Source organism: Tachypleus tridentatus, chromosome 4 (assembly GCF_004210375.1).
Source record: "Tachypleus tridentatus isolate NWPU-2018 chromosome 4, ASM421037v1, whole genome shotgun sequence".
NCBI classification, from domain to species: Eukaryota; Metazoa; Arthropoda; class Merostomata; order Xiphosura; family Limulidae; genus Tachypleus; species Tachypleus tridentatus.
Window position 1 is genome coordinate 91,524,798 of NC_134828.1, and position 21,230 is coordinate 91,546,027.

The following is a 21,230-nucleotide window of genomic DNA, read 5'->3' on the forward strand; positions in this document are numbered from 1 at the left end:
AAATTTTAACCAATGGAACCTTGCATAGCCAGGTGGTTAAGGCACTCGACTCATAACCTTAAAGTCTTGGGTTCGAATCCCTGTTATACCAAACATGCTTTCCATTTCTGTCTTTTAATCCCACTATTTGTTGGTAAAAATGTGGCCCAAGAGTTGAAGGTGGGAAGTGATGACTTGCTTCTAGTCCTAAACTGTCCTAAACGGTCAGCGCAGATAGCCCTCGTGTAGTTTTGTGTGAAATTCAAATACAAAGTACTAATGTTACTCTGTTCTACAAGTCTAACTTGAGTGTGACGCGCCGAACAAAATAGACATATTGTATACCATACCAGATTATATTCCTTGAAACCATTTTGATACGTAAAGTAATTGTTGTTGTATGTTTTTAGGCACAAAGCTATAATGTACTATATGTGTTCTGCACCACAGGTATCGAAACTCGGTTTCTAGTAGTATAAGCCGCAGATATACCACTTGGGGTCATTTTTTTTCTTACTGGTGCTAAATATCAAGAGATTGAAATTATCTAGGTCTGTTGTAATATTTTGAGTAAAAGTGATTTGTGGGTAATTCATATTCGTATTTCTTGATTTAAAGTTCATTTTCTTCTGAGAGAGATTAAACTTCTCTATAACTCTTCCATAATCACGTGGCCCCCCAAACCTACTGGTAAAGCATACAAGAAGTCGAATCTAAACAAGAAATAGGAAACAACTTGATACATTTAGTGAACTAAGAAGATGTGTAACATAAAACAAAAGTCAGTCAAAAGGAACGAGCTGATATTATTAGTTAGCTTTCGGATTAGACATAATTAACGAATTATTTCTTCAAGACGAGTGTATGTTTGTATGTGTTTTCTTATAGCAAAGCTACATCGGGCTATCTGCTGAGTCCACCGAGAGAAATCGAACCCCTGACCTTAGTGTTATAAATACGTAGACTTACCGCTGTACCAGTGTGGGAGGGGGTGAATCATCAGGACAAAAGCCTCAAGCATATCGATACGTTTGTGAATGTTGACATTGTAAGCAGCGAAAATAAAAATCCTTCATAGAGCATATTTGGTTCAGGTATACTACGTAGTGTGGTGACTAAAGCATTTGATATCTTGACATCACAATCATCTTTGTGCTGTATGTAGAAATACTTTATTGGACCTGCAGATAACAGGCATTCAAATTATTTGTTTAACCTATGAGTTAATATGTGTTCCTCATCGTTCTCACAAATGTGCAGTTAAACTCATTCATACAAATGTAACGAATTTGATACTAAATAATTTGTAGAAAAACACAGCTTACTTCATATAAAAATGTTTGTATCTAGTAGCGGAATGCTGCTTAAAACATTGTTCTGAAACTGGTATTTCCAATTATCATATAAAAATGTTTGTATCTAGTAGCGGAATGCTGCTTAAAACATTGTTCTGAAACTGGTATTTCCAATTAAACCAAATTTAATCTTGACAATTTAATCCAGTTATGTTGAGTTTGCTTGGGTCGGTTATGTCAGTTCCACGCTGGTACAGCTGTAAGTCTACGAATTTAGAACACTAAAATCGGAGGTTCGCTTCACCTCGGTGGAGTCAGCAGATATCCCGATGTGGCTTTGCTATAAGAAAACACGAATACGGTTGTATCAAAGACAGAAGTTCTCTGTGCGAGTTTCAGTTTTATTATTTCTGAACGGAAGAAAGAGTTCCTTACTTTAATTATTCTTTCATTAATTTGGTTGTCACAAGTGTGAATTCTCATTAATTTCATCCAATCCTTACGAGTGTTGGTTTCAGTTTCATTATTCCTGAATGAAGGAAGGTGTTCCTTAGTTTAATTATTCTTTCTTTGGTTTGGTTGTCACTAATGTGCGAGTTCGTGTAGTTTGATAATGTCTTAAACTGAGGTACATCTAAATTTATTTCTATCCTTATAAATGTCCGTCTTAATGTGATTGTTATGAATTCTTCATGAACTATTGTGTAACATCATAAACTAATACATACTGTGCTTAAAACTGACGCTTCCTTTTGTTTAGGAAATAACCTTTTCATTTGGGACTAATATAAAGTCACCATTATACTCGAGATGTTATGAAGCCCCAACAAGCGTCGTCTTCAGGAGAACAAATCACAAGAACTAAACAAAGCAATCTCTGTTATAATACCTTCTTTACGATTTCCTATAGGAACACACGGGAAGCATAACCCTTCATTTAATAGTACCACTTTTATAATATAATAGAACAATTTTAGAATTCCCAATTTTAGAATTTCCTAAATACTTTAAGTGGCCTAAATGTTTGATCAAACTAGTATGTACAAAGTGGTATATACAAATAAGTAAAATATTATTAGATCAGAGTGTTATAACGCAGGTAAGAAATTTGCTCTTAACTTCAAACAAAGAGCTGAAATAAAAATAAAATATTTAAAAATAAGAACATTTTGATGCGCAAAGCAGATGCAAATTTTATTTGTGTCCTAAATTTTGCATTTCAAATTTTCCAACATCAATCTGAGATTCAGTAAGGAATACCATGTTGTCCAGATGAACTTTTAAATGATGACTTACTGAAAAAAAAATACAAAAGAAATTACTTTAGTTATTTGTTTTCATCCTTTCGTTGTAAATTTTAAAAATTTGACTAATCTAAAATCTTTAGTTGTTTCAACTAAAACTCTTTGATAGCTTTATCACAGAGAAATATCAGAAATAGCTTTATCTAGATTCTACACATATCTATTTAAAGAATATAATAGTAATATACGAACTGATCATTATCAGAAATTATTAATATCAGAAATAGCTTTATCTGAATTCTACACTTGTAAATTTAAAACATAATAGTAATATATGCAACGACAAAGCAGCAGTCTAGAATACTTTAAAAAATTAAATAATGTATTGTTCTCAGATCCGGACAAAGGAAATGGTTTTGTTATTCTCAACAAAAAAAGATTACCTTCGTAAAGTCTACACCATCTTGAATAATTCCAGCACGTTTACAGTCCACAAACCCAATAGAAAGAAAATAAACTTCAATGAATCATATTAAAGAAAGAAAATCCCATTTCTGATCAAGTATACAGCTAAATCATAAATCCTTAATAACCAGTTTTGATGTGATCTACCTCTTCACAGAAGCCCCAACTACTGAAGACTGTAAGATAGATTTAGAACTTTATATCCAAGACCTCACCTCATTAATGCATATCCTCAGCAACAAATTAGCAACCCTTATAGAATTCACTACTGTCAAAACTAACTATTCTTAATGACCCAAACTAATTACAAATAAGTGGCTTAAGTATGGGGAATCCCGTGTCACCAGTTCTAGCCAACATTTTTTTGGCACAGATTGAATCCAGCCTTACACCCACTACTATACTGGTGCAGATATGCTCATGATACAATTGCTGGATTCACATCTACAAAACACACACTTAGGTTTTTCAACCACGTTAACTCTATACACCCCAACATTAAGTTAGTTTTGAACACGAGAAAACTTTCCAAATATCATTTCTTAACCTCAAGATCACAATAACCAATATATAATTATATACAATATACAATTATAAATGGAAATCATCCACAGAAAAATCAGAAATACTGGTCTATACATTCCCTGGGATTCAGCATATAAAACAAAAAATTCAACGTATTAGGAAACCAAATAAACACAGCCACAAAAATAATGACGAAATCAACGAAATAAATCAACACTTGCTCAATATCAACACTTGGTCAAGATCAACACATGGTCAAGATCGACAAATTTCCTTCAAAAACCGTTGAAAAAATTATTCACACTTATAGACCAACAACAAATAAACAATAATAAATTTCAAGAAAAAAAAACAAACTATAAAACCTCACATTTCTACGAACCATGTGTTCTTGATATTAGCGAAGAAATAACCAACATTTGTAAAACTTATAACAAAACACAACATTCCAGTAAACACCAAATTTATTCAAAATACCAGGTACAAAACTAAAGTCCATACTATGTAAAAACTACACTGACAAACACAACATCAACATAATTCATAAAATACAATGCAACAACTGACACGATTTCTCTATTGGAGAAACAAGCAGAAAAATGGAAACTAGATTAAAAGAACACACACAAAAACACATTCACCCGTTTTTGAACACTGTACATCAATTAAACACAAGATAACCATAGAAAACACCCAGATACTAAGCAGGGAAATAAATATAAATAAACACAAAATCAAAGAAGCTTTACTTAACAGTTTAAACCAAAATTAAACCAATATAAAAGAATAACTTTATACTCATACTAATTAATAATCTAACTACAACGCCCCCTACAATCTCATACCCGTTTACACTCTCGTCCTTAAGACGTGTGGCCAGCAACGGTCAGTTGCACTCTCTCTTGCTAATCTGAAGGTGACCTAAGAAGGTCTAAAAGTTTTCTGTACTTTATTATAATTAAAGTTTTAATATCTGTACCAGCCGTCTTTAGAATACAAGTGTACAATCAGATTAGGTCTATTGGATCACACATTGTTGTTCTGTGTGGTCTGCCTAAACTCCATGAATCAAGTGTACCAATCAGATCCATTGTATCTAACGTAGAAATACGTATGAACTAGCTGTTTCCTCAGCAAGCTGTTACTTTATTTTACAAAGAATGTCTCTACCGTCCTTTGGTTTCTCTACTTTTCTAAAATCACAGAAAGTTTATCAGTCTGTTTGTTTGCAGTCAAACACAAAGCTACACAATGTAGGTCTGCAGATATGCCGCTGTGCCATCGAAAGCCTGGTAGGTCTGTATGTAACACTAGTTTTGATATGGTGTCCTAATAGACTAATGTCCCCCGTGATAAAGTAATGAAATAAGTAGTGATTTATTATTTCTGGTGACATTAAATTTATCCCCCCTCCAGTGGTACATTGGTGTGTCTGTGGACTTAAAGCGCTATAAACCGAGTTTCAATACTCGTGGCGGGCAGAGCACAGATAGCCTATTGCATAGCTTTGTGCTTAATTACAAATAAGCATTTAATTTGATGGCTTAATTAAAAATTAATTTCGGAAACTACTTGAACTCTCAACCGAAGAATCTTATTTTATATTTAATAATAAGACATACGATAAGGTTGAAGGTATGGCCATAGGTTCACATATGTTCTTATATTATACAAAACTATGAAACAAAATTTTTACTTTTTCTTGTTCCTGGACAGAAAGTGTTATTTCCCAATTGCTTATGCCTAAAGTAAATAGAAAAGACCTATTTTTCTCTTCAAACTTTGCTTTTGTCACATGGGAGCGTATAACGAAAACATGATGGGAGACTATATTTGGGGGCTGATTCGTGAAAGTGATTTACATTACAGTCGCAAATCTCGAAAAACCACTCACTTATAAGCATTTTTGTACAAACTTAGTATAAATACATGTAAATGTTGATTCATATCTTGTTTTATTCAAACCTCATGTAAATGTAAATGTGCAAATTTGCCCGTTTTTACACTGAAAATAGGTTAATTTCTAAATTTCATTATCCAGGTCACATGAGCAAAGTTTGAAGGGAATAATGGACATTTTCTGTACTTTCACAACATAAGCAATTAAGAAATAACACATACTATCCAGGAACAAAATTTGTGTTACATAGTGTTATTCATTTTTTTTATCTCATTATGAAACTAATTGGTTACAGTCCTTTCCGTCTGAATTTAAGTCTTTAGCTTACAAGAAATACTGTTATTGTATTCAGAGAACAGAACCCATGTCAAAACGTTTTCAAGATTACTTACGTTATAAACAGAAGAAAGTCAAGTTTAAAGTTAAAAACAATAAGAATCCAAGTTTCCCTTTTTTAGATCTAAAGTCATCAACCTGAAAACAGGTTCGAAACCAAATACTGCCAGAAACATTATTTGCACTGTCATTTCTTCAAATTCATATCGATGACTATAAAATTAATTAAATAAGCATTGTAATACATAGAGCATATAAACGTACCAGCTTTAATTGTAATTTTCATGCTAAACTTATCTATATTCTTAATCTGTATTGAACTTAAAATGTTTCGTGAAATGTACGTAATGAAGCACACAGCTACACATTCGATTATCTGTATCTGCCCACCACAGTTATCAAAACTCGGGGTTCAGTCTGTGAGTCCGCAGACATCCCGCTGTGTCATTAGAGGTATTAAAAGTGCCTTTCGTTTAGCACTCATCAACAGAAGTGTTTTGAATATACTAATAGATTTTAAAACCTCAGAGTTCCAGACTTCAATTTTTCCAAATGTCCTGTCACTTTAGTTTTACCTTTCACTGGTTCTCCTGACATTAAACTGTTAAAGAAAATCAAGAACATTCAATAATCGACTTATCACCAAGTCACCATAAGAGTGATCTTTATACCTAACAAAGAATAAGTCGATGTTTTTCCTATTCAAAGACAAAATACCTCCTTCAAAAAATCGCTGGTTGTGTATCAATACACGTGTTCTTGCTGTAGGCGTGACTACATTTGATCAGAGTTACTAAACCAAGCAAACATAATTAAGGATAATGAGGAAAACAGCCATTCCAACAACTATGGAATTTACAACCATCGAAGCAAAGACTGTAGTGATAAACCGAACATCAAGAACTGGAAAATAATAGACTCAGAGACAGATGGATCAACACTGAGGAAAATGATGCACTTCTGGTTCGTAACTTAAGACCAAAGCTGAACAACCAGCTAACAACACCATTGGATACCATACCATAATAACGTTATCATGTGTGAGTGAAGAGAAAACGTCGTCAAACAATCAAACCAGATAAGGGTGGACAAACTGGGGTGGTATATATATATATAACCAAACTGGGGTGGTATATATATATAACCAAACTGGGGTGGTATATATATATATATAATCAAACTGGGGTGGTATATATATATAACCAAACTGGAGTGGTACATATATATATAACCAAACTGGAGTGGTACATATATATATAACCAAACTGGGGTGGTATATATATATAACCAAACTGGGGTGGTATATATATATATATATAACCAAACTGGGGTGGTATATATATATATAACCAAACTGGGATGGTATATATATATAACCAAACTGTGGTGGTATATATATATATAACCAAACTGGGATGGTATATATATATATAATCAAACTGGGGTGGTATATATATATAACCAAACTGGGGTGGTATATATATATAACCAAACTGGAGTGGTACATATATATATAACCAAACTGGGGTGGTATATATATATATAATCAAACTGGGGTGGTATATATATATAACCAAACTGGGGTGGTATATATATATAACCAAACTGGAGTGGTACATATATATATAACCAAACTGGGGTGGTATATATATATAACCAAACTGGGGTGGTATATATATATAACCAAACTGGAGTGGTACATATATATATAACCAAACTGGAGTGGTACATATATATATAACCAAACTGGGGTGGTATATATATATATAACCAAACTGGGGTGGTATATATATATATATATATAACCAAACTGGGGTGGTATATATATATAACCAAACTGGGATGGTATATATATATATAACCAAACTGGGATGGTATATATATATAACCAAACTGGGATGGTATATATATATATAAACAAACTGGGGTGGTATATATATATATAACCAAACTGGGGTGGTATATATATATATAATCAAACTGGGGTGGTATATATATATAACCAAACTGGGGTGGTATATATATATAACCAAACTGGAGTGGTACATATATATATAACCAAACTGGGGTGGTATATATATATAACCAAACTGGGGTGGTATATATATATATATATATAACCAAACTGGGGTGGTATATATATATAACCAAACTGGGGTGGTATATATATAACCAAATTGGGGTGGTATATATATATAACCGATCAACAAAATTCAAAATTTATTTCAAGAAAGCCTGTATGAAATAATTAAGAATATAGTAGCAAGTTCTTTGGGATGAACAAAAGATAAGTTTAAAAATAGATCCCCTTAACACTACAAGATAAAAAGACGTAATACCTTTAAGTTATGAAGCTCTAACGCTCTTAACACTTCCTAAAACTCTCAAAATCAATGATAGACCAATTGTAGACCAATAGTGTCTAGTTTAGGTACATCTTATGTAAGACAATTATATTTATCCCTGAATATACAGTAAACAATTCCATACAACTTATATAAAAAAATAGAACAAATAAAGTTATAAGGTAATAATTTCAGTGGGTTCGATTCCCCTCGGTGCACTCAGCAGATAACCCGATCTGGCTTTGCTATGAGAAAACGCACACTAAGGCCTTTAAGAACTGTTCCGTTGGGTGCTTAGGATTGATTTTGTTTTTTTAACTTCGCGCAAAGCTATACGAGGGCTAATCTACGCTAGCCGTCCCTAATTTAGTAGTGTAAGACTAGAGGGAAGGCAGGTAGTCATCACCACCCACCGCCAACTCTTGGGCTACTCTTTTACCAACAAATAGTGGGATTGACCGTTACATTATAACGCCCCCACGTCTGAAAGGGCGAGCATGTTTGGTGCGACCGGGATTCGAACCCACGACCCTCGGTTTACGAGTCGAACGCTTTAACACGCTTGGCCATGCCGGGCCTCTAGAAAAGGAATTGTTTAACATTAATGTATTATTATAAATCCTTGAGCTCTCTCAGATTTTGAGTAATTGTCTTATTTGTATATAGACTGTTATCTCTTACCAGAAGCTTACGGTTACTGGTATATAGACTATAATTTCTTACCAGAAGCTTACGGTTATCAGCAAAAGAAAATAATTAACAGTTAGATCACTATTCAAATATTGTCGTTATTCTGTTTCATCTTAATCGCATGAATGTTTAAATACTTTGTGTCAAAATGATTTTGAGTATGTTAATCAGAAAGAGAAGGCCATATAACTGCCACAACTTCGTTGTGGGATGAGACGTATCAGAACTAAATTTTGATATTTTATTGTATATATGCAAAAACGGCTCGTTTGGGTTGAGAAAATATTTTACGTAGAGGAGCGAACAACTAGCGGAACGACTAGCGCAGATAGCTCTCGTGTAGCTTTGCGCGAAATTCAAAACAAACGAACTATTGGCTACTAGAACACGCTGGGGTAAACCAATAAGAAGCTATCTTTGATAGTTATTAAATCAGTAATTCAAGACTGAGGAAAAAGGTACAGAATGCACCTGATCCTCCCAGGTCATCAGCGACCTAAAAACTCGGTGCCAAATGTGAAGAAAAACAAAAGACGCTGAAAAAGAAATAAATAACATAAATTAAAAATAATAAAATAGGCTTAGCTTTCACTGTTTCTTGGCATTGTTTTTATTGCTTTTTTTAAATAATTACTGATCAACCCTAAAGTTAGGCCTCTTTTCATAGCTTGTAATTACTTCTACAGAGTGAGATAGAAAACTAACGGATCTACATAAATAATGCGTCAAAACAAGATTAGTTGATAAACAATTTATTAAGTAATACAACACCATCACTGAACTGCACAGTCTCGTAAACATCCTGCAGTTGCATGGTTAGTCCTCACAATACCATATTATTGACGGCTCAAAGTGACCAGGTGGGTAAGGCGCTTGACTGGTAATCTGAGGGTCGCGGGTTCGAATCCCCTTCACCCCTTTTACATGATGGGGGCGTTATAATATGCAGCCAATCCCGCTATTTGTTGGTAAAATAGTAGCCCAAGTGTTGGCAGTGGGTGGTGATAACTAGCTGCCTTACCTCGAGTCTGACACTGCAAAATTAGGGATGACGAGCGCAGATATCCCTCGTGTAGTTTTGCACGAAGTTCAAAAACAAATAAACCGTTTTATTATTTAGACGTGCAGTTCACTATTTGTTCTAATCGTGCTTGATGTCTTTGTTATTTAATATTATCCTAGTCATACATTAAATACACTTTGGACATTTCAGTGCACGAGCCTTTTTTTCCTCTCTTTCTTGCATTATGTGAAAAAGCTGGTAATTCACTTGTGACGAAGCTGTCGTTCCTACTCTTATCGTCTTCCGAAACACAAGAAAAATAACCTTAAACAGCCAATCCACTGAGCATGCCAAAAGTGATTCAACTCTCAAGTTTCTATGTGCTGCGTATTAGATTGCATGTCTTTAATAACGACTGACATCTTTCATCACGGTGTATCAGTGCTGAAGTACCTTATCCATCATATTTATAAAACAATGTACTTCGCTGTATGACCGATGGAAGTGTGTATTTGTCGCTGATTATTTGAAAATAACTAAAACATACATACAGTCTGCACGTTTTACCTAGCGTGTCTCACTCAATATTCATTGTCATGTAACCTTTACCAAAAACAAAATTAATTTAAAACCGCAATACCATAAAGCGCTTATTCTACCATAAGATAATTTTTTTATGGAAATGCCATGTTTAGGTATTCAGAGCGATTGTTTATCGGTTGTAATCAACAATCATATCATATCGATAAAGCTTTATAGCCTTTAACTAAATCATCTTCAATCTTTCAGCTTAAAACACAAAAAATACAACATTTAAAACTGCTATTCAAGCACGTGTTAATAAAATAGTATTAACCCTAATCATTTAGATACCCAAGATTTTGTTCTTCAATGAAAAGCCTCACAGTGGCACAGCGGTGTGTTTGCGGACTCTCACCGCTATAAACAGGGTTTCGATAGCCGTGGTGAGCAGAGCACATATAGCCCATTGTGTAACTTTGTGCTTAATTCTAAACAAACAAATCATTGAGGAATTACAAAGGAATTTTTTTATTCTTTTTTACTTTTGTAAATTTGTGATTATTTGATAAAATTCTAGGAAATTCAGATAATTAGAAATTTTAACCAATGGAACATTGCATAGCCAGGTGGTTAAGGCACTCGACTCATAACCTTAAAGTCTTGGGTTCGAATCCCTGTTATACCAAACATGCTTTCCATTTCTGTCTTTTAATCCCACTATTTGTTGGTAAAAATGTGGCCCAAGAGTTGAAGGTGGGAAGTGATGACTTGCTTCTAGTCCTAAACTGTCCTAAACGGTCAGCGCAGATAGCCCTCGTGTAGTTTTGTGTGAAATTCAAATACAAAGTACTAATGTTACTCTGTTCTACAAGTCTAACTTGAGTGTGACGCGCCGAACAAAATAGACATATTGTATACCATACCAGATTATATTCCTTGAAACCATTTTGATACGTAAAGTAATTGTTGTTGTATGTTTTTAGGCACAAAGCTATAATGTACTATATGTGTTCTGCACCACAGGTATCGAAACTCGGTTTCTAGTAGTATAAGTCGCAGATATACCACTTGGGGTCATTTTTTCTTACTGGTGCTAAATGTCAAGAGATTGAAATTATCTAGGTCTGTTGTAATATTTTGAGTAAAAGTGATTTGTGGGTAATTCATATTCGTATTTCTTGATTTAAAGTTCATTTTCTTCTGAGAGAGATTAAACTTCTCTATAACTCTTCCATAATCACGTGGCCCCCCAAACCTACTGGTAAAGCATACAAGAAGTCGAATCTAAACAAGAAACAGGAAACAACTTGATACATTTAGTGAACTAAGAAGATGTGTAACATAAAACAAAAGTCAGTCAAAAGGAACGAGCTGATATTATTAGTTAGCTTTCGGATTAGACATAATTAACGAATTATTTCTTCAAGACGAGTGTATGTTTGTATGTGTTTTCTTATAGCAAAGCTACATCGGGCTATCTGCTGAGTCCACCGAGAGAAATCGAACCCTGACCTTAGTGTTATAAATACGTAGACTTACCGCTGTACCAGTGTGGGAGGGGGTGAATCATCAGGACAAAAGCCTCAAGCATATCGATACGTTTGTGAATGTTGACATTGTAAGCAGCGAAAATAAAAATCCTTCATAGAGCATATTTGGTTCAGGTATACTACGTAGTGTGGTGACTAAAGCATTTGATATCTTGACATCACAATCATCTTTGTGCTGTATGTAGAAATACTTTATTGGACCTGCAGATAACAGGCATTCAAATTATTTGTTTAACCTATGAGTTAATATGTGTTCCTCATCGTTCTCACAAATGTGCAGTTAAACTCATTCATACAAATGTAACGAATTTGATACTAAATAATTTGTAGAAAAACACAGCTTACTTCATATAAAAATGTTTGTATCTAGTAGCGGAATGCTGCTTAAAACATTGTTCTGAAACTGGTATTTCCAATTATCATATAAAAATGTTTGTATATAGTAGCGGAATGCTGCTTAAAACATTGTTCTGAAACTGGTATTTCCAATTAAACCAAATTTAATCTTGACAATTTAATCCAGTTATGTTGAGTTTGCTTGGGTCGGTTATGTCAGTTCCACGCTGGTACAGCTGTAAGTCTACGAATTTAGAACACTAAAATCGGAGGTTCGCTTAACCTCGGTGGAGTCAGCAGATATCCCGATGTGGCTTTGCTATAAGAAAACACGAATACGGTTGTATCAAAGACAGAAGTTCTCTGTGCGAGTTTCAGTTTTATTATTTCTGAACGGAAGAAAGAGTTCCTTACTTTAATTATTCTTTCATTAATTTGGTTGTCACAAGTGTGAATTCTCATTAATTTCATCCAATCCTTACGAGTGTTGGTTTCAGTTTCATTATTCCTGAATGAAGGAAGGTGTTCCTTAGTTTAATTATTCTTTCTTTGGTTTGGTTGTCACTAATGTGCGAGTTCGTGTAGTTTGATAATGTCTTAAACTGAGGTACATCTAAATTTATTTCTATCCTTATAAATGTCCGTCTTAATGTGATTGTTATGAATTCTTCATGAACTATTGTGTAACATCATAAACTAATACATACTGTGCTTAAAACTGACGCTTCCTTTTGTTTAGGAAATAACCTTTTCATTTGGGACTAATATAAAGTCACCATTATACTCGAGATGTTATGAAGCCCCAACAAGCGTCGTCTTCAGGAGAACAAATCACAAGAACTAAACAAAGCAATCTCTGTTATAATACCTTCTTTACGATTTCCTATAGGAACACACGGGAAGCATAACCCTTCATTTAATAGTACCACTTTTATAATATAATAGAACAATTTTAGAATTCCCAATTTTAGAATTTCCTAAATACTTTAAGTGGCCTAAATGTTTGATCAAACTAGTATGTACAAAGTGGTATATACAAATAAGTAAAATATTATTAGATCAGAGTGTTATAACGCAGGTAAGAAATTTGCTCTTAACTTCAAACAAAGAGCTGAAATAAAAAATAAAATATTTAAAAATAAGAACATTTTGATGCGCAAAGCAGATGCAAATTTTTATTTGTGTCCTAAATTTTTGCATTTCAAATTTTCCAACATCAATCTGAGATTCAGTAAGGAATACCATGTTGTCCAGATGAACTTTTAAATGATGACTTACTGAAAAAAAAATACAAAAAGAAATTACTTTAGTTATTTGTTTTCATCCTTTCGTTGTAAATTTTTAAAAATTTGACTAATCTAAAATCTTTAGTTGTTTCAACTAAAACTCTTTGATAGCTTTATCACAGAGAAATATCAGAAATAGCTTTATCTAGATTCTACACATATCTATTTAAAGAATATAATAGTAATATACGAACTGATCATTATCAGAAATTATTAATATCAGAAATAGCTTTATCTGAATTCTACACTTGTAAATTTAAAAACATAATAGTAATATATGAAACGACAAAGCAGCAGTCTAGAATACTTTAAAAAATTAAATAATGTATTGTTCTCAGATCCGGACAAAGGAAATGGTTTTGTTATTCTCAACAAAAAAAGATTACCTTCGTAAAGTCTACACCATCTTGAATAATTCCAGCACGTTTACAGTTCACAAACCCAATAGAAAGAAAATAAACTTCAATGAATCATATTAAAGAAAGAAAATCCCATTTCTGATCAAGTATACAGCTAAATCATAAATCCTTAATAACCAGTTTTGATGTGATCTACCTCTTCACAGAAGCCCCAACTACTGAAGACTGTAAGATAGATTTAGAACTTTATATCCAAGACCTCACCTCATTAATGCATATCCTCAGCAACAAATTAGCAACCCTTATAGAATTCACTACTGTCAAAACTAACTATTCTTAATGACCCAAACTAATTACAAATAAGTGGCTTAAGTATGGGGAATCCCGTGTCACCAGTTCTAGCCAACATTTTTTTGGCACAGATTGAATCCAGCCTTACACCCACTACTATACTGGTGCAGATATGCTCATGATACAATTGCTGGATTCACATCTACAAAACACACACTTAGGTTTTTCAACCACGTTAACTCTATACACCCCAACATTAAGTTAGTTTTGAACACGAGAAAACTTTCCAAATATCATTTCTTAACCTCAAGATCACAATAACCAATATATAATTATATACAATATACAATTATAAATGGAAATCATCCACAGAAAAATCAGAAATACTGGTCTATACATTCCCTGGGATTCAGCATATAAAACAAAAAAATTCAACGTATTAGGAAACCAAATAAACACAGCCACAAAAATAATGACGAAATCAACGAAATAAATCAACACTTGCTCAATATCAACACTTGGTCAAGATCAACACATGGTCAAGATCGACAAATTTCCTTCAAAAACCGTTGAAAAAATTATTCACACTTATAGACCAACAACAAATAAACAATAATAAATTTCAAGAAAAAAAAACAAACTATAAAACCTTACATTTCTACGAACCATGTGTTCTTGATATTAGCGAAGAAATAACCAACATTTGTAAAACTTATAACAAAACACAACATTCCAGTAAACACCAAATTTATTCAAAATACCAGGTACAAAACTAAAGTCCATACTATGTAAAAACTACACTGACAAACACAACATCAACATAATTCATAAAATACAATGCAACAACTGACACGATTTCTCTATTGGAGAAACAAGCAGAAAAATGGAAACTAGATTAAAAGAACACACACAAAAACACATTCACCCGTTTTTGAACACTGTACATCAATTAAACACAAGATAACCATAGAAAACACCCAGATACTAAGCAGGGAAATAAATATAAATAAACACAAAATCAAAGAAGCTTTACTTAACAGTTTAAACCAAAATTAAACCAATATAAAAGAACACCTTTATACTCATACTAATTAATAATCTAACTACAACGCCCCCTACAATCTCATACCCGTTTACTCTCTCGTCCTTAAGACGTGTGGCCAGCAACGGTCAGTTGCACTCTCTCTTTGCTAATCTGAAGGTGACCTAAGAAGGTCTAAAAGTTTTTCTGTACTTTATTATAATTAAAGTTTTAATATCTGTACCAGCCGTCTTTAGAATACAAGTGTACAATCAGATTAGGTCTATTGGATCACACATTGTTGTTCTGTGTGGTCTGCCTAAACTCCATGAATCAAGTGTACCAATCAGATCCATTGTATCTAACGTAGAAATACGTATGAACTAGCTGTTTCCTCAGCAAGCTGTTACTTTATTTTACAAAGAATGTCTCTACCGTCCTTTGGTTTCTCTACTTTTCTAAAATCACAGAAAGTTTATCAGTCTGTTTGTTTGCAGTCAAACACAAAGCTACACAATGTAGGTCTGCAGATATGCCGCTGTGCCATCGAAAGCCTGGTAGGTCTGTATGTAACACTAGTTTTGATATGGTGTCCTAATAGACTAATGTCCCCCGTGATAAAGTAATGAAATAAGTAGTGATTTATTATTTCTGGTGACATTAAATTTATCCCCCCTCCAGTGGTACATTGGTGTGTCTGTGGACTTAAAGCGCTATAAACCGAGTTTCAATACTCGTGGCGGGCAGAGCACAGATAGCCTATTGCATAGCTTTGTGCTTAATTACAAATAAGCATTTAATTTGATGGCTTAATTAAAAATTAATTTCGGAAACTACTTGTACTCTCAACCGAAGAATCTTATTTTATATTTAATAATAAGACATACGATAAGGTTGAAGGTATGGCCATAGGTTCACATATGTTCTTATATTATACAAAACTATGAAACAAAATTTTACTTTTCTTGTTCCTGGACAGAAAGTGTTATTTCCCAATTGCTTATGCCTAAAGTAAATAGAAAAGACCTATTTTTCTCTTCAAACTTTGCTTTTGTCACATGGGAGCGTATAACGAAAACATGATGGGAGACTATATTTGGGGGCTGATTCGTGAAAGTGATTTACATTACAGTCGCAAATCTCGAAAAACCACTCACTTATAAGCATTGTTGTACAAACTTAGTATAAATACATGTAAATGTTGATTCATATCTTGTTTTATTCAAACCTCATGTAAATGTAAATGTGCAAATTTGCCCGTTTTTACACTGAAAATAGGTTAATTTCTAAATTTCATTATCCAGGTCACATGAGCAAAGTTTGAAGGGAATAATGGACATTTTCTGTACTTTCACAACATAAGCAATTAAGAAATAACACATACTATCCAGGAACAAAATTTGTGTTACATAGTGTTATTCATTTTTTTTATCTCATTATGAAACTAATTGGTTACAGTCCTTTCCGTCTGAATTTAAGTCTTTAGCTTACAAGAAATACTGTTATTGTATTCAGAGAACAGAACCCATGTCAAAACGTTTTCAAGATTACTTACGTTATAAACAGAAGAAAGTCAAGTTTAAAGTTAAAAACAATAAGAATCCAAGTTTCCCTTTTTTAGATCTAAAAGTCATCAACCTGAAAAACAGGTTCGAAACCAAATACTGCCAGAAACATTATTTGCACTGTCATTTCTTCAAATTCATATCGATGACTATAAAATTAATTAAATAAGCATTGTAATACATAGAGCATATAAACGTACCAGCTTTTATTGTAATTTTCATGCTAAACTTATCTATATTCTTAATCTGTATTGAACTTAAAATGTTTCGTGAAATGTACGTAATGAAGCACACAGCTACACATTCGATTATCTGTATCTGCCCACCACAGTTATCAAAACTCGGGGTTCAGTCTGTGAGTCCGCAGACATCCCGCTGTGTCATTAGAGGTATTAAAAGTGCCTTTCGTTTAGCACTCATCAACAGAAGTGTTTTTGAATATACTAATAGATTTTAAAACCTCAGAGTTCCAGACTTCAATTTTTCCAAATGTCCTGTCACTTTAGTTTTACCTTTCACTGGTTCTCCTGACATTAAACTGTTAAAGAAAATCAAGAACATTCAATAATCGACTTATCACCAAGTCACCATAAGAGTGATCTTTATACCTAACAAAGAATAAGTCGATGTTTTTCCTATTCAAAGACAAAATACCTCCTTCAAAAAATCGCTGGTTGTGTATCAATACACGTGTTCTTGCTGTAGGCGTGACTACATTTGATCAGAGTTACTAAACCTAGCAAACATAATTAAGGATAATGAGGAAAACAGCCATTCCAACAACTATGGAATTTACAACCATCGAAGCAAAGACTGTAGTGATAAACCGAACATCAAGCACTGGAAAATAATAGACTCAGAGACAGATGGATCAACACTGAGGAAAATGATGCACTTCTGGTTCGTAACTTAAGACCAAAGCTGAACAACCAGCTAACAACACCATTGGATACCATACCATAATAACGTTATCATGTGTGAGTGAAGAGAAAACGTCGTCAAACAATCAAACCAGATAAGGGTGGACAAACTGGGGTGGTATATATATATATAACCAAACTGGGGTGGTATATATATATAACCAAACTGGGGTGGTATATATATATATATAAACAAACTGGGGTGGTATATATATATAACCAAACTGGGGTGGTATATATATATATAATCAAACTGGGGTGGTATATATATATAACCAAACTGGGGTGGTATATATATATAACCAAACTGGAGTGGTACATATATATATAACCAAACTGGAGTGGTACATATATATATAACCAAACTGGGGTGGTATATATATATAACCAAACTGGGGTGGTATATATATATATATATATAACCAAACTGGGGTGGTATATATATATATAACCAAACTGGGATGGTATATATATATAACCAAACTGGGGTGGTATATATATATATAACCAAACTGGGATGGTATATATATATAACCAAACTGGGATGGTATATATATATATAAACAAACTGGGGTGGTACATATATATATAACCAAACTGGGGTGGTATATATATATATAATCAAACTGGGGTGGTATATATATATAACCAAACTGGGGTGGTATATATATATAACCAAACTGGAGTGGTACATATATATATAACCAAACTGGGGTGGTATATATATATATAACCAAACTGGGGTGGTATATATATATAACCAAACTGGAGTGGTACATATATATATAACCAAACTGGAGTGGTACATATATATATAACCAAACTGGGGTGGTATATATATATATAACCAAACTGGGGTAGTATATATATATATATATATACCAAACTGGGATGGTATATATATATATAACCAAACTGGGATGGTATATATATATATAACCAAACTGGGGTGGTATATATATATATAACCAAACTGGGATGGTATATATATATAACCAAACTGGGATGGTATATATATATATAAACAAACTGGGGTGGTATATATATATATAACCAAACTGGGGTGGTATATATATATATAATCAAACTGGGGTGGTATATATATATAACCAAACTGGGGTGGTATATATATATAACCAAACTGGAGTGGTACATATATATATAACCAAACTGGGGTGGTATATATATATAACCAAACTGGGGTGGTATATATATAACCAAACTGGGGTGGTATATATATATAACCGATCAACAAAATTCAAAATTTATTTCAAGAAAGCCTGTATGAAATAATTAAGAATATAGTAGCAAGTTCTTTGGGATGAACAAAAGATAAGTTTAAAAATAGATCCCCTTAACACTACAAGATAAAAAGACGTAATACCTTTAAGTTATGAAGCTCTAACGCTCTTAACACTTCCTAAAACTCTCAAAATCAATGATAGACCAATTGTAGACCAATAGTGTCTAGTTTAGGTACATCTTATGTAAGACAATTATATTTATCCCTGAATATACAGTAAACAATTCCATACAACTTATATAAAAAAATAGAACAAATAAAGTTATAAGGTAATAATTTCAGTGGGTTCGATTCCCCTCGGTGCACTCAGCAGATAACCCGATCTGGCTTTGCTATGAGAAAACGCACACTAAGGCCTTTAAGAACTGTTCCGTTGGGTGCTTAGGATTGATTTTGTTTTTTTAACTTCGCGCAAAGCTATACGAGGGCTAATCTACGCTAGCCGTCCCTAATTTAGTAGTGTAAGACTAGAGGGAAAGCAACTAGTCGTCACCACCCACCTCCAACCCTTGGGCTATTCTTTTCCCAACGAATAGGGGCATTGACCGTCATATTATAACGCTCCCACGACCGAAAGGGCAAGCATGTTTGGTGCGACGGGGATTCGAACCCGCGACATTCCAATTATAAGTCGAATGCCTTAACCACCTGGTCATGGCGGCTGTAGGGTACTTAGAAATGAAATTAAGAAAACTTCATCGTTAGACGTTACAGAAGTTATCAGTTTAAAAAAAGTAAAAAAATAATTTTCTAAGCATTATTTATCAAAGTCAACACCGAACATTACACGTAAGAAGAAGGTGCTGTGTGATTTGTATTTGGATGGAACTGAAAGTGAAGTTTTGATACAATTGGTTTGAAAACAGAAGTTTGGATCAGATCTGTTGATGTCACCTGACAGTATGTGAAAGAAACATTAAAAATATGCTAATTATGTAAATAATTAGAACCTTCTATTAAATTATTAATTTACTTTTTTTACTAGATGTAATAGTTACACAAAATGGAAAATAAGTCAAAGGTTACCATTTATGGAAAAGTTCTTTTTGTCTGTGAGCATGTCACCACATCAATAATGGTGTTATACAAAAGCTTAAATATTTCAGTTTTGTATTCGTACTTATATAGAGTTATAATGTATTCCGAACAAGAATCAGATAGTAAAACATTATTGTTGAAATATGTAACGGAAAATAGAGGTTTGTTTGACACAGAAATCAATGATAGTGTAGCTAAAAACTTCATGTAACAGTAGTTTGGTAAATATTTTAAAGTACTTTGTAAAACGCCCTCCGCTAGTACAGCGGTATGTTTCCGGATTTACGACGCTCAAATCAGGGGTTCGATTCCCCTCGGTAGGCTGAGCAGATAGCCCTATGTGGCTTTTCTATAAGAAAAACACACACACACCCACAGCTTATAAAACTAAAAAACAAGGCTTCATTTTACCCTACATATCATGTTCATTTTGTAAAGTTTTAATATTGAAAATAGAGCAATAAATAAGGTTAATTAATTATTTATTAAAGTAATTTGTAAATGTGGAAGCATAGACATAGGCCAGACTAAAAGAAACTTAAAATATAGTGAATGAACACGAGAAGAATGTTGAAAATAAAAGCTATTTTCCCATCAACCTAAAAATGTCAGTATGACATGGCACTCAGTCCAGTGGGGAAAATGTCATGGTATTAATTTAACTTAAAAATTGTTATACCGGAAACATTCGTGAATCATTAGAAATAATTATATCTGAGAAGAAGAACGTATTAAATAGGCTGTAGGACTGATGTAACAAAATATTTATAGATGGCGTGATATCCCGTAAAAAAAATTTGCATTTAAGATATGATACAAGACATAAATGGTGATCTCTTCTCCTGAAGATGGCATGTTAGAGTCGAAACGTGTAGAGAAAAATGTTGACTGTAGGTCAGTCCCAAATGAAATAGTTTATTGTGTAAGCGAGATGAAACTGTTGTTTTTAGCTGTAGTGTTTTGTATTTAGTTTTATTGTGTTCAAAGTGGCAGAAGGTTTAACCTCAGTTTAACTACTTGTCTGGTTTCCATTTTTTACTGGGGTTTCGCCAGTATGAAACGTAGTTATAATGTTCATTTATTAACCTGTGCAACACTTGAATGTATAACACAATATGGAAGTGTAATATTCTTTGTAATTCTGATATGGATAACTCAGTAATGAACTATATTAACCCTTGCAACACTTGAATGTCTAACACATTAAGGAAAATGTATTGATCCTTGCAACATTTGAATGGATAAAACAACACGGAA